Below are 12,049 nucleotides of genomic sequence, written 5' to 3' on the forward strand. Positions count from 1 at the left end.
AAAGGATATCACATAGCCAATAAAGGATATCTTATGGCCAATAGAGAATATCATCCAGCCAATAGAGAGTATCATCCAGCCAGTAGAAATATCATCAAACCAATAAAGGATATCACATACTCCGTAACCAATAAAGGATATCATATAGACAGTAGAGTATATCATCCAACCAATAAAGGATATAAAAAATCCGCATTTCATCAGTACAAACCGATTAAACATTTCGTCAGCCTGGACTTAACCCTTATATTCTTGAGCTTAAATAGGTAATAGTTACCGTGGATTCATGAGGGTGACATTCCTCCATATATCGTTTTAAGTCATGTTACAATTCACAAATACCTAACTCATTTCATTCATAAACACTTTATTAGCTTATCTTCCTCAAAGTCTAGGGCGGAGCAAAACTACCCGAAAAACCGAAAACCCGTAAAATCGATCTGTAACCGTTCCGAAAATTAGGGTACCCGATTCGATAACCATAATGGTTTGGGTACCCGTTCCGATAATTTGTTATCGAGTATGGTTATTAGGTATCATTTTAAAATTAACGGTTACCGATTCGTTTCGATAAGCATTTTTTTTTGCTTTTTTTCCCTTCTTAAATTCATTGTTTAAAATCTAAACTCTTACTTTTACTTTATAATTACCTTATAATATCAATAATTTTTTTGCTTTTTTTCCCTTCTTAAATTCATTGTTTAAAATCTAAACTCTTACTTTTACTTTATAATTACCTTATAATATCAATAATTAGTAATATTATTAATAATTTGGTCAAAATCATATGATATTGTTGTAAATTAGTGGTAAATTATATCATAATAACTACATAATTAAGGGCATGTTAATATTTACTTATTTTCAGTTCAGTTCAGTTCATTTCAGCTCCAATCAGTTCAGTTCAGTTCAGTTCAGTTCAGCTCCAATCAGTTTAGTTCAGTTCAGTTCAGTTCAGTTCAGCTCTTAATTTCCCTCTCTCATAAAATATTCATTTTAGTTTAGTTCAGTTCAGTTCCAATCAGTTCAGTTCAGTTCAGCTCCAATCAGTTCAGTTCAGCTCAGTTCAGTAAATATGAACAGACCCTAAGTTTAATTATTATTATTGGATATCTTATTGGATACTCGATAACCGATCCGAAAATCAAGGTAGCCGAAGTCTGGGTACCCAAACTTATCGATTCGAGTTATGGAAATCACTTTTAAGAATTTTGGTTATCGGGTCCCCAAACAGCCTATCAAAGACACCTCTAATCACTTGTGTTTTTCAATTCGACTTATTTACCCCTTTAATTTATTACCAACAAGTGTAATTTCTAGCGGTCGTGGGTCTAATGAAACTGAGAAATTAACAGGAACCCGGTTCTTGATTGAGTGTTAATTTCAATTTCTGCATCCCAATTTGAAGAAACTTTCTTTCTAGATTACCATTATAGCTCTGGTAAGTTCCATTTTTATTTATTTATTTATTTTTTTCAAATTTGATTTTAGTCGTATTGTTGAGCTGATGAATTCATATTTATGAATTAATTTATTGTTGGGAAATTCTTAAGAATTCTTAATTGGGTTGGTCTTTTGAATTCTTGGGTTTGCATGGGTTGGGGTATTGGCTGCACTGGCTGATCGTTTTTGAATTTGAGTACTGAAAGAAAGTTTACTAATTGTTGTTTTAATTGTATATGAAGTATTTGTTGTTAATTTGGGGGAGAGAATGTTAAATTGTAATGAGGATATTAATACTTTTGTTAGTTACGTAGTATTAATATTGATTGGCATTATACTTAGATTATTGCATATGTTCAGTTGATGGCTTATTCAATTTTATGAAAAAATTGTTATTTTAGGTATATGTCTCAAGTTGACCACTGATGTGAAATTGATATGAGCTGTGGGTTTTCGACATTGCTTTCGTTTTCTCGGTTGATGCCTGTCAGTATGACTCAGTTTGGTTGGCCAAGATGAGGTATGTTGTATGCTTAGTATTGCTATTGCCTTTCTCATGGTCTGTTCAATTTCAGTTCAGTTCAGCTCCAATCAGTTCAGTTTAGTTCACCTTCTAATTTCCTTTTCTCATAAAATATTCATTTAAGCTCTATTTAGTTCAGTTCAGGTTAGTTCATTAAATGTGAATAGGCCCTTAGCCTATTCATTTCAATGCATCTTAAAAGGGGTTTGATATTTTGCGAAAATATGTTGGTTATGCTTGTTCGTCCTTTATCATTTGGAGAAATTTTGTTTAATGGCACACATTTTATAGTAATGTATGTTTGCTATGCTTGCGATGTAAATCATTAGTGACTTTGTTTATTCAAGATTGACATTGAATACAAAAATATTGTGTAAAAAAAATGATCTTTCCATATAAGTTCAAGAATACAAGGGTTAAGTGTATGTTCTAGATTATAATGCCTTGCACGTTGGATTTCTTTGGTGCTAAGCAAACCTCACATCTTGAATTATTAATGATAGTATGGCTTTGTATTGAAAATGGCATATGTGATTTGAAGTTGCCATATATTTTTATAAAGCTTCTTACTTTAGGACATATAGGATTATTGTGCCCTTCATTGTGCTTTGAGCACTAAAACATCTTTTGGTTAATCTATCTTGCTGTGTGTAGTTGGTAAGGGACAAGGAGAGAAATATAGAAGACTTGTTTGATACATATATTCTGATACGGAGTATAAGGACATGACTCATGAGTACATGACATTTGCTAATAGTGAGCAAAGAAGTGTTTTGTTCGTTTATATCAAATTAGCTGTCAAGGCCGTGCCGTTGTGGCTGGTATGTAGTTGTGATGCTGATTCCATTAGTAACTAAAGAAAATCAAAAACCTAGAAGAGAGCAGATTTGTAGTATAGGGTTCAGTATAAATTTGTTAAGGATTTTTTCCAACTGCAGTTACAAATCTTGGAGAATCATATCAACCATAATTTGATATGCAATTTTCAGTTTAAGTTTATTTAAAAATAAGTGCTTTTAGGAATTCAAGACCCTAATGTTGTTCATAATAATCAATTTTGACTTGAATGTTCAAGTGTGATTCAAACATCCATATTTGTTAATTGTTATACATCCAACACACCCTTACTCAGAGTTAAAATTTGTGCTGATTGGGTTCTGTTCTTACAGATGCGTATACTTCAGTTAATAATACATATCTTTTGACAAAATAATCTGTTTTATTATTCTTGCTAAACAAAAAATTTCTGCTTAGATTATTTGGGTAATTCTCATATAATTGATGTAATAATTACTGCACTTGAAAGTTGAAACTTAATGCAGAGGCAGATCAGTTTAAATTGGTCATAAGTGTTGCCAATGAGGAAATCAATTGTAGGATGATTTATCACTTAGATTCATTGGCTGAAGGTAGATCGTCTCTCTCTCTCTCTCTCTCTCTATAGTTGACCACGTCAGTTTTTCCACATAAACTCTCTTATTTGCATGTACTGTGTTTTTTTTTTTTTTTTTTTTTTCTATTGTATTGTACTTAAACAAGCATGTTAACAAGTGTCATATCTTCACCTCGCTGTGCATGTTAGCATGTTATCATATTATTGGAATCACTCAATCTAGTTGTTTAAGTGGTTATCTAGCTAGGAGACCAAATTCTCTGTAAATCTTATTAACATGAAATCATATTTGGTTATAGTTGTTGTTCAACATTGCATAGCTATAAGTTGTGGCGGCGCACATTATGATGTTACTTGATGGGACTTCAGGGTCGGAGTTCATGTATTTTGTGCAACAAATGGTAAGTATCTTGACATAAAATTGCTCATTGTATGTTACAGTTTATTAAAAGGGGTTAGTGAATTGAAATCACTTAGCTTAGCCATAACCGCTTTTGTCACTATCTTTTCCTCACTTCACTTATTAATGTATGTCAAACTAGATGACCTTAACTCCTTAAGCTATCTTCTACAGTTCTACTCATATCTTTATTCATTCTTGCTTTTCAATCATAAGTAGTATAATAAAAGAATAAAAGACGAAGCTGGGAGAATGAAAAATGAGGTAATAAGATATTTCATTTATTCACAGCTTTCGTATCATGTTGGCTGTCATTGCAAGAACAGGAGTCAATATTTTATCATCTAATTTTTTTATCGGGAAGTTGCTTTCATATTCTATTGAAGTGTCTCCTACTCCCTTTGTCCCATAATATAGTTCATGTTTTCCTATTTTGGAGTTCCAAAATGTTGTTCTTGTTTCTATTTTGGATATTACGTAAAGACCATTATACCCTCACTTTTTTTTTAACTTTATTCATTGTACTTCCTAATTTACCCTTGAATTTTGCACATGCCTTGTACTTTTTCCCACTTTTTCTCTCTAACTTTTGTCTATGATTGTACTCTTCACTTTTATTAATGTACTTCATCCAGTTTCTCCTCCTATTTCTTAAATACCGAGAAAAAACACAAACATGAACTATATTACGGGATGGAGGGAGTATCTCTTTTGCTCTTGTTGACAAGTTCAATTTATTGGATAAAGGAAATGGAAATGACAATTGCTAAATCTTGGGATAAGTTTTAATTTTAACTAATGGGCTTGGTCACCGTGTAGTCAGTATTGAGCTCTTTTATAAAAGTTTATCACAGTTTTGTCCTTCGACTTCCTATACATTATTTATCTTTTTGAGGTTTCAGCTATTGCTAAGCAATTAATGACTTGTTCGCTCACGGACTGGGTTGAAGGTTCCATGGAAGATTTTTAGGCAGATGAGCACTCAATATACAAAAATTATGATCACTTCTGTTATCAAGGTCAAGGTACTTTTTTTATTTTTTTATTTTTTATTTATTCAAGAACTATATCTTATACTTCAGTTTATGGCCAAACATAAAGTTTCGCGTACATTGTTTGGGGATTTTTCTGTGAGTGAATGTAAATTTATTGCCAGTGATGAAATCAATGCTAGCATAATCTTTCGCATTGATCATGTCTTTGATTACTTCTGCGGATTGCTGAAGGTAGATGATTGTTCTTTCTCTGTTTTATTTTTGGGAGATCATTTATCCATATGAGGCTTTTGTTTCTCCTGTTTGCAGGCACTTTGTTGTTTTAATGATTATATAATACCTAAACATGCATGCTGACAAGCGACATATCTTCATGTCAGAGACTCAGAGTGTGACAAAATTTTCTATTCATCTGTTTAGTGTGAAACCATGACGAATATATATGTTGTTTTACACACAGCAGAAGTTGTGATGGTGCATCTCCATTGGATCTGAGTACATGATTATGTTACTAGATGGAGCTTTAGGTTTAGTGTTCTTCTATGTGGTGCAACAAAGGATCTATTTCGAAGAGGCTACTACTCCGTGAAGCTATGTATCTTGATACTGTACTACCACACTTAATTCATAAAGGTTTTTTTATTTTGAAATCACTTGACTTAACCACACATGGCACTATCTTTTTCTCGCTTCATTTGTTAACGTATTTTAAACTAGGTGGTTTTAATTTTTCTTCTAATCATATTTACATCGGCATTCTCTTTTGTTTTTTTGTTGCTATAAAGAAATTGGATAACGATTCTACATTTTTCCTTCATATAATTTTATCATCTTTTTCCACCCCATAAGGTGTTTGTAAGATGAAAAAAATGGAAAAATAGAAGTAAATAAGTTATTTCATTCATTTACAACAGCTGTAGTTTCTCATATTCTCATGGCAGTTTCATGTTTGTTGCCATCACAAGAATCAGAGTCAAAGTTTTTATTGTTTATTTTATTTGTCTTAAAGTTGCTATCATTCTTTAAGTCTTTTACCTATTGTTTTTTCTTGTTGACGTGTTTAAAATTTTTGGATTAAAGAAAATGGAAGTGACGATTGGAAAAGTTTTATTTTTCATTTTAATGTTGAAGTAGTAGCTGATGAGTTTTATCATCATATGATCAATATTGAGATCTTTCTTAAGAGTTGAAATCTAATTCAATTTCTTAATCTTCTCCTTTTTCTTTCTATCTTTTTTTTTTTTTTTTTTTTTTTTAAAAGTGACTTTAAGCAATCTGGCTTTAGCTAAGCAATCTAGTTCTATTGATTAGATCGCTCATGGAGTTGATAGTTGATCGTATGTTCAATGGAAGATTCATATGGTAGATGAGCTTTGAATATATGTACAAATATTTTGGTCGCTATGGTTATCAAGGTATGAAATATCTTTTTTTTTCTTCTTTTTTTTTTTTTTTTTAAGTTATGAATTATTAGCTTTAGAGTGCATTTGTTTAAAAATGTTAAAATATTTATTTAGGTGATGTGAAATCTATGCAATCTTAATTGTCTCTAATGTGAATTATTGCTCTTATTTTTTATATTTTTTATATACTTTGTATGTCATTTATGTGGAAGCAGTCACCCAAAAAATTTGTTGTTATTAGGTTTTGGACTCCATTTGTAGACCCTAGACAATGTATGAGTTTCTGCATCTCATTATCTGGCTTAGTTTGTACTTGCCTCTACATATAAGCCTATGACTAACACTGCTAAGTTCTGGTTTGAGGGGTGTAGCTGGTTTAGAGGTCTCAATACCTACCATTCAAGAGTTGCTTGGACAATCATATCACATCACATTACATGTATGTAGTGGACTCAAAGCTCAAATACTGATTATTCTTTTAAATTCCTTAGGTTGCTGACTAGGCGCTTTTAATTGTGAAAAGAAACGTGATAATTACCTTTTGAAGATGAACTATGTACCTCTTTTGATTGTCTTGAATCAGCTATTATTGTAGGGAGATATCATTGATCACACCTATAAGGTAAGCTATATATGAACAAATGGAAAGATATCAATGCTTTAATTTTTATTTATTTAGGCATTTATAATACAATCAATGGGATGCTTAGAATAATTTTATGATTTTTACCTATCAAATGTGATACCAATCCATCTCAGAATGATGTGGAGACTCTATCTTTAAGCTCTAGTTGATTATCCCTTTTCCAAGAGCCCTATATAAATGATACACTAGGTCTCATTATTATCCATCTCTTTATGTTTGCTTCTTTTAAAATTCTCCTCACTCCTATGTTTTTTTTTTCATTGTTAGGATGGAATCCCAAAAGTATTTATGTCTTTGTTACCATGAAATGTCCTAGGAAGGAGAAGAAAAAGAAGAGATCTAAGTGGTGATACGTATCATATTGCATTTGCAATTCACCAAAATAGCCTACAAATTCATTGCCATTGAAAACCTAAGGAATCTTGTCCCAAATATATGGTTCACCTTGAACCATCCTTAAAATGGGTAAGATTATATTTACCTGGTGTAAACTCTTCAAGTGAATTTGTTCACCCAACCTAACAAAGTAAATCAACTCCACTCTCGTATCTAGTGGTACTTCGTAAGGATGGGTTTTTTATTTTTTATTTGTCGCCTTATGGCATGCCCATCTTATGGTATGCCTATCTTGTAAGGTGCTATTCTCGTCAAATTTGTTTGCGTCATATTATCCGAAAGTTTAATTTCTACCATTTGTTAAAGATGTACCACAAGATGGAAATAAGGGTCACAGTTCTAGTCAACATGATGGGTTTAAGTCCAATTTAGTTTTATAATTGAGTTGTGCTAAAAGCCTCTCAGAAATTTTGTAAAACTTTATATAATTAAATTATAAAATAAGATTCATGGCCCATCTGGTTAAGTTTGGGCTGTTAATGTTTGGTTCAGATCAAGTTTGAGTTTTTTCTAAGTAATTTCACTATTTCAGATTGGATTATCGGATTGTTAAGGGACTGCAAGCTATGAATGGAATTGATCTCTTTCCTTGGTTTTTATTGTCATGTTTGCAAATTGAAATTCTACTTTGGCCATACGATTGGAATCGATATCTTTCCTTGGTATTGTCATGTTTGCAAATTGAAATTCTACTTTGGCCATGGCACTCATTTGTTAAAGATTGTAGCTTATTTACTAGCACGAGAGGATGTGTTGGTTCATTGGTATACGAAGTCATAAATATTATTTGGTTCTTATTCTTTTGAAGTTGCTTTTAGAGTGAAGATTAGGTTTTGAAGTTTTACAATATTGACCTTTATGACTATACAAATAAATTATGTACTCTCTCGTTATTTGTTACATTTCTAGGTATATATATGATGCTCAGATTAGAAAACATGGATGCAAATTTCGTTATTACATTATTGATTTTTTTTTTCTTTTCTTATTGGAATATTTATAATAGTTGAATAACGAAAATTGTTTTGATTGTTTGAAAACCGGTATTAAAGTCTGGATCAAAATTTTAAAAGGGTTAAACATAAGCTTAAAATATAATGTACTCCGTAGGATTTTTCTGGACTGAATAATTGAGACTTGAGAGAAGAGGAAGAGAGAGATAGAAAAAGTGAGAGAGTTCAGGAAGAGTAAATATGTGAAAGATGATTTTGAAGAGATTTTTTTTTAGATAACTATTTGAGCTGAGGTAGCAGCAAGTCTCAAGTTGGGTTGGATTCGGGCATGTTGTTTATTTATCAAAGCAACGTCTAAGTGGTTAATCCCTTGATGGGCCAACTTATATTATGTTAGGAATTAGGACTATCTATGCTTTTGAAAGTTGACAATATAACTAAACATGAACCATTTGGGTTTAATTGTTAAAGGTTAAAAGAACCACATTGATTCACATGTATGTAATATGCAATTATGCATTCACTAATGAAATTATATATTCCAAGGTCAGGATTTTCATTTTCAAAGCTATTCTAAACATCCATCGAATCGTTTCATCTTTCAGAAACTTGATTAGGTACTTGGTTTGGGCCGTTCAAGTTGTTAATGGGTGTTTTGATCTACTATAAGTATTATAGAGCCACTTCATTGGTTAGTGTTTTTTTTCAAGTGCAGCACCTTCATAATAGGCCTTATGTGCAATGATCCTAACAATGAAAAATCATGAAAACTTGTGCTTGCTTGATTCCTTAATTCATGCATGCACGTAGTTTGTTTGTGTTGTGATTGATGAATCATTAACAGTTAGGATTGATTTTCTTGGCACATATGGATTTCATATTGAACTTACTATGTATAATTATCTACATGGATGGGTATTCCAATTTGGAAAGGATTTCCTTGTGTTGAATGAGGTTACGTCATGTTTGATTGTTTGCTTAGTTAATGAGTGCACTTAGTCATTATTAGCTGTGATAATATTCGGATCGATGTCGGTATGACTAGATTTTAGGTTGTTTGCTAGATTTCCTTAATTGAACATATTATTGCTTTACATGGATGGACTATCAGTCGGTGCATAGTGAGTTGGATAATTCTAGCTTCTGTTTTGAGGCATTTCTGGTTTTCCTAAGTTGCCATGTTGGACTTTGGAAGGCTTAAGGAGAGGTAAATTCTCCAGTATGTGTCTGTCTTGTTGTTTTGTGGCTGTGTGACTAAAAACATAGAAGTGATTAAATCATTCAACGTAACTCTCATCGTGCATCTTTATAGGATAGAGATGTTTTCCTGCTTTCTTGAAAGCATTTCTAAATTTTGCAATATTGTAGGACACTTTTTGCATGAACATCATTCTCTGTGGCTTAAATTCCTTTCTTAGTGCCTCATTTATGATATAGGAAGTAGTTATTGGATAAATTAACTGATGGACTGTGGACCAGTAAACTGTAAAATAAGATGATGACTCTTGGGAATTATTTAGGCAAGAGTCTTTTTGAGGATGACTACTTAGGAATTATTTAGGCAAGAGTCTTTATGAGGATGACTACTTAAGAATTATTTCTTCCAAGATTTAACCTCAATCTATAATTAATTTTTTTGTGAAGAGGTGATTTTACTCTTTGTTCTGTTTTTTGTATGTGTATTGATGAGCACAACGTTAGAACTTTGTTATTAGTGTTAGAGGCTTAGAGCTGTTATAAGAAGTTTCTTATGAATGATGAAAGTTATGTTTGCTTGAATTGGCTGCTCGAGTCTAGATTCTCTAGATCACCCTTCTCCACTGAGATTTTCTAAAATCAGAAGCTAATTGGTTATAGAGATAAATAAAATGGAAAATTGGAACCATGTTGCAAGTGCTGTGCTGCAGAAGTTCTCTTCATGAAAGTTGGTTTTTGAGATGAAGGCAAGGTATCAGAAATGTTGCCACTATGTCTATTGAAGGTTATGAACCATAGTCTTGGCTGTAAGACGTATACTTGCTTTGAATTGAATGCTTATCATTCTCATATGCCATTGCAATCATTATTTCTTTTTTCTTTTTCTTTTTTTTAAAACATTTCTTTTTTCTTTTTTTTATATATCTTTCTGGTAGTAAGATTCAATATAAAGGGTTTACAAAAGTTGCCATATAGGATTAATTCTTCAACGAAGTTTATGAATAGTAATGGAAGTGTTGCTCAAATTTATAATGGCTTGGAAATTTCCTAAACACATACTCTGTATGATCTTGTTGATACATTTGCTTGGGATTTTACAGAATAAGTCTTTTTAAAGTCAAAGATGTGCAAACTATATGAAAGTGGCTAGTGTTTCTCAAGTTCCAACTGGCAACGGTATTGTAATTGCAGCACTAAGCAGTTTGTTTAATTATATCCTTGAAGTAATTCTAAATATTATGCTGGATTCTACTCCAAAGCACTGAATTATAAATTTACTGTGTAGCCTATAGATGTTAGCGTTGTGGTGAAAGTCACCTGACCACTCTTGGTTGTTGTGCCTACTGCAGACTGCCCATTAATGGTATCAAACAATAAATCGGTGAGATCTGTGCTCTCCATACACTCATGTTATATATATTTCTTAAATACAATTATATTACTTCCGAGAAATGATCTTAGTGATGTACTGATGTGTTTAAGATATTTTCTTGCATATTCAGGTTGTCTCAAAGTGTATATCATCTTCTGCATGTTTTGTGGTGTATCTGTGTGTGCAGATGTTTGCAGTTTCTCTATGTATGATCATTTATGGCATGTGGCGTGATTGTTAAGGTTCATTTACAACACATTAGATTGTCAATAGAAGGAACGAAAGAACCAAACTTGTCTATCCTATCAAAAAAATCTTGCAATCAGATATGCTTCTGAAATCTTCTACCTTCACCATTGCGTTCAAAAATTCGATTTCTAGGAGAAAATGAAAATGACAATTGCTAGCTCAAATGTTCCTCGGGGGGTTTATTTTTCTGCCTTATTGTTGAAGTAGCTAACTGATGGATATTTAGAATAACACTACTCTTATCAGTGATGAGGTCTCATTAGGGTTAAAAATTTTATTTGTTTGGTTATCCCCTTCATGGTGGTTCTTTCACAGCTCTTGCTTCATGATTTTTTTTTTTTTTTTTATATAAATTTAGCGATGTATTCTGATTGCCTATGGTTTTGCTGCTGTAGTATCACTGACTCCATGGAAAACTATCCGGTGAATGCACTGCAAGTTAAAGTCTTCATCTGTTTTGCTGTGAATATTCATAAACTACTAGCACAGTTACGAAAATTTGAGATTAAACGCATTTGTTAATTTAATATTTCATCTCATTTTAGCTATTTGTCATTTAGCCACACAACTATATTGTTTTTTTTTTTTTTTCCCAAATTACTGTACTGATTTACTCTCAGGAAATAGTAATGCATGAATTTGTTTAAAATAGTGTGTGCAATTCATACTTTTTAAAAAGCCTGCAACAAAACGTCTGAAAATTTTTCTAAGGCAGACTTTAATAAGGTTAAATTTCTTCAACATGTGGAGTAATTATGTACACATATAGTTGCCTATAATTTGAACTTGACGCTGCTGTATTTTTGAACCTTTAGGCTCCATTAGACATCATTGCAACATCATATAGTGAGCTCAAGTCCTGAAACACAGAGAAGCCTATTTCAAGTCTTATAATATTGTCTGAACAGTAACTACAATGTTATGATATAGCGAGCCAACAATATAATAGTTTCATTCTGTTCAACCGCATATATAGGCCCTGTTTGACAATTCTTTTATCTGTTAGCTGCTTTGAGTTAGCTGTTTGCATTAACAATTTTGACTAATTGATTGTAATTAGCAGATTAGCTACATGTGTC

At 32.1% G+C, this 12,049-nt stretch overlaps 1 long non-coding RNA gene across 7 annotated transcripts; it reads left to right on the plus strand.

Annotated features, from left to right (window-relative positions):
- The first annotated feature begins 1,251 nt into the window (after positions 1–1,251).
- Positions 1,252–11,451, plus strand: LOC110699096. 7 transcript variants are annotated; one of them, XR_002506846.1, is made up of 11 exons: positions 1,252–1,441; positions 1,845–1,963; positions 3,659–3,760; positions 4,662–4,784; positions 5,218–5,387; positions 6,066–6,169; positions 6,649–6,779; positions 7,071–7,268; positions 10,450–10,525; positions 10,635–10,730; positions 11,366–11,451. It is a non-coding gene; the product is annotated as an uncharacterized LOC110699096 (long non-coding RNA). The 7 variants fall into 7 exon arrangements; XR_002506845.1 differs by lacking the exon at positions 7,071–7,268 and having other exon boundaries at positions 1,254–1,441; XR_002506847.1 differs by lacking the exons at positions 6,649–6,779; positions 7,071–7,268 and having other exon boundaries at positions 1,254–1,441; positions 4,655–4,784.
- Positions 11,452–12,049: the final 598 nt, after the last annotated feature.

This window comes from Chenopodium quinoa, unplaced genomic scaffold (assembly GCF_001683475.1).
Source record: "Chenopodium quinoa cultivar QQ74 unplaced genomic scaffold, ASM168347v1, whole genome shotgun sequence".
NCBI classification, from domain to species: Eukaryota; Viridiplantae; Streptophyta; class Magnoliopsida; order Caryophyllales; family Amaranthaceae; genus Chenopodium; species Chenopodium quinoa.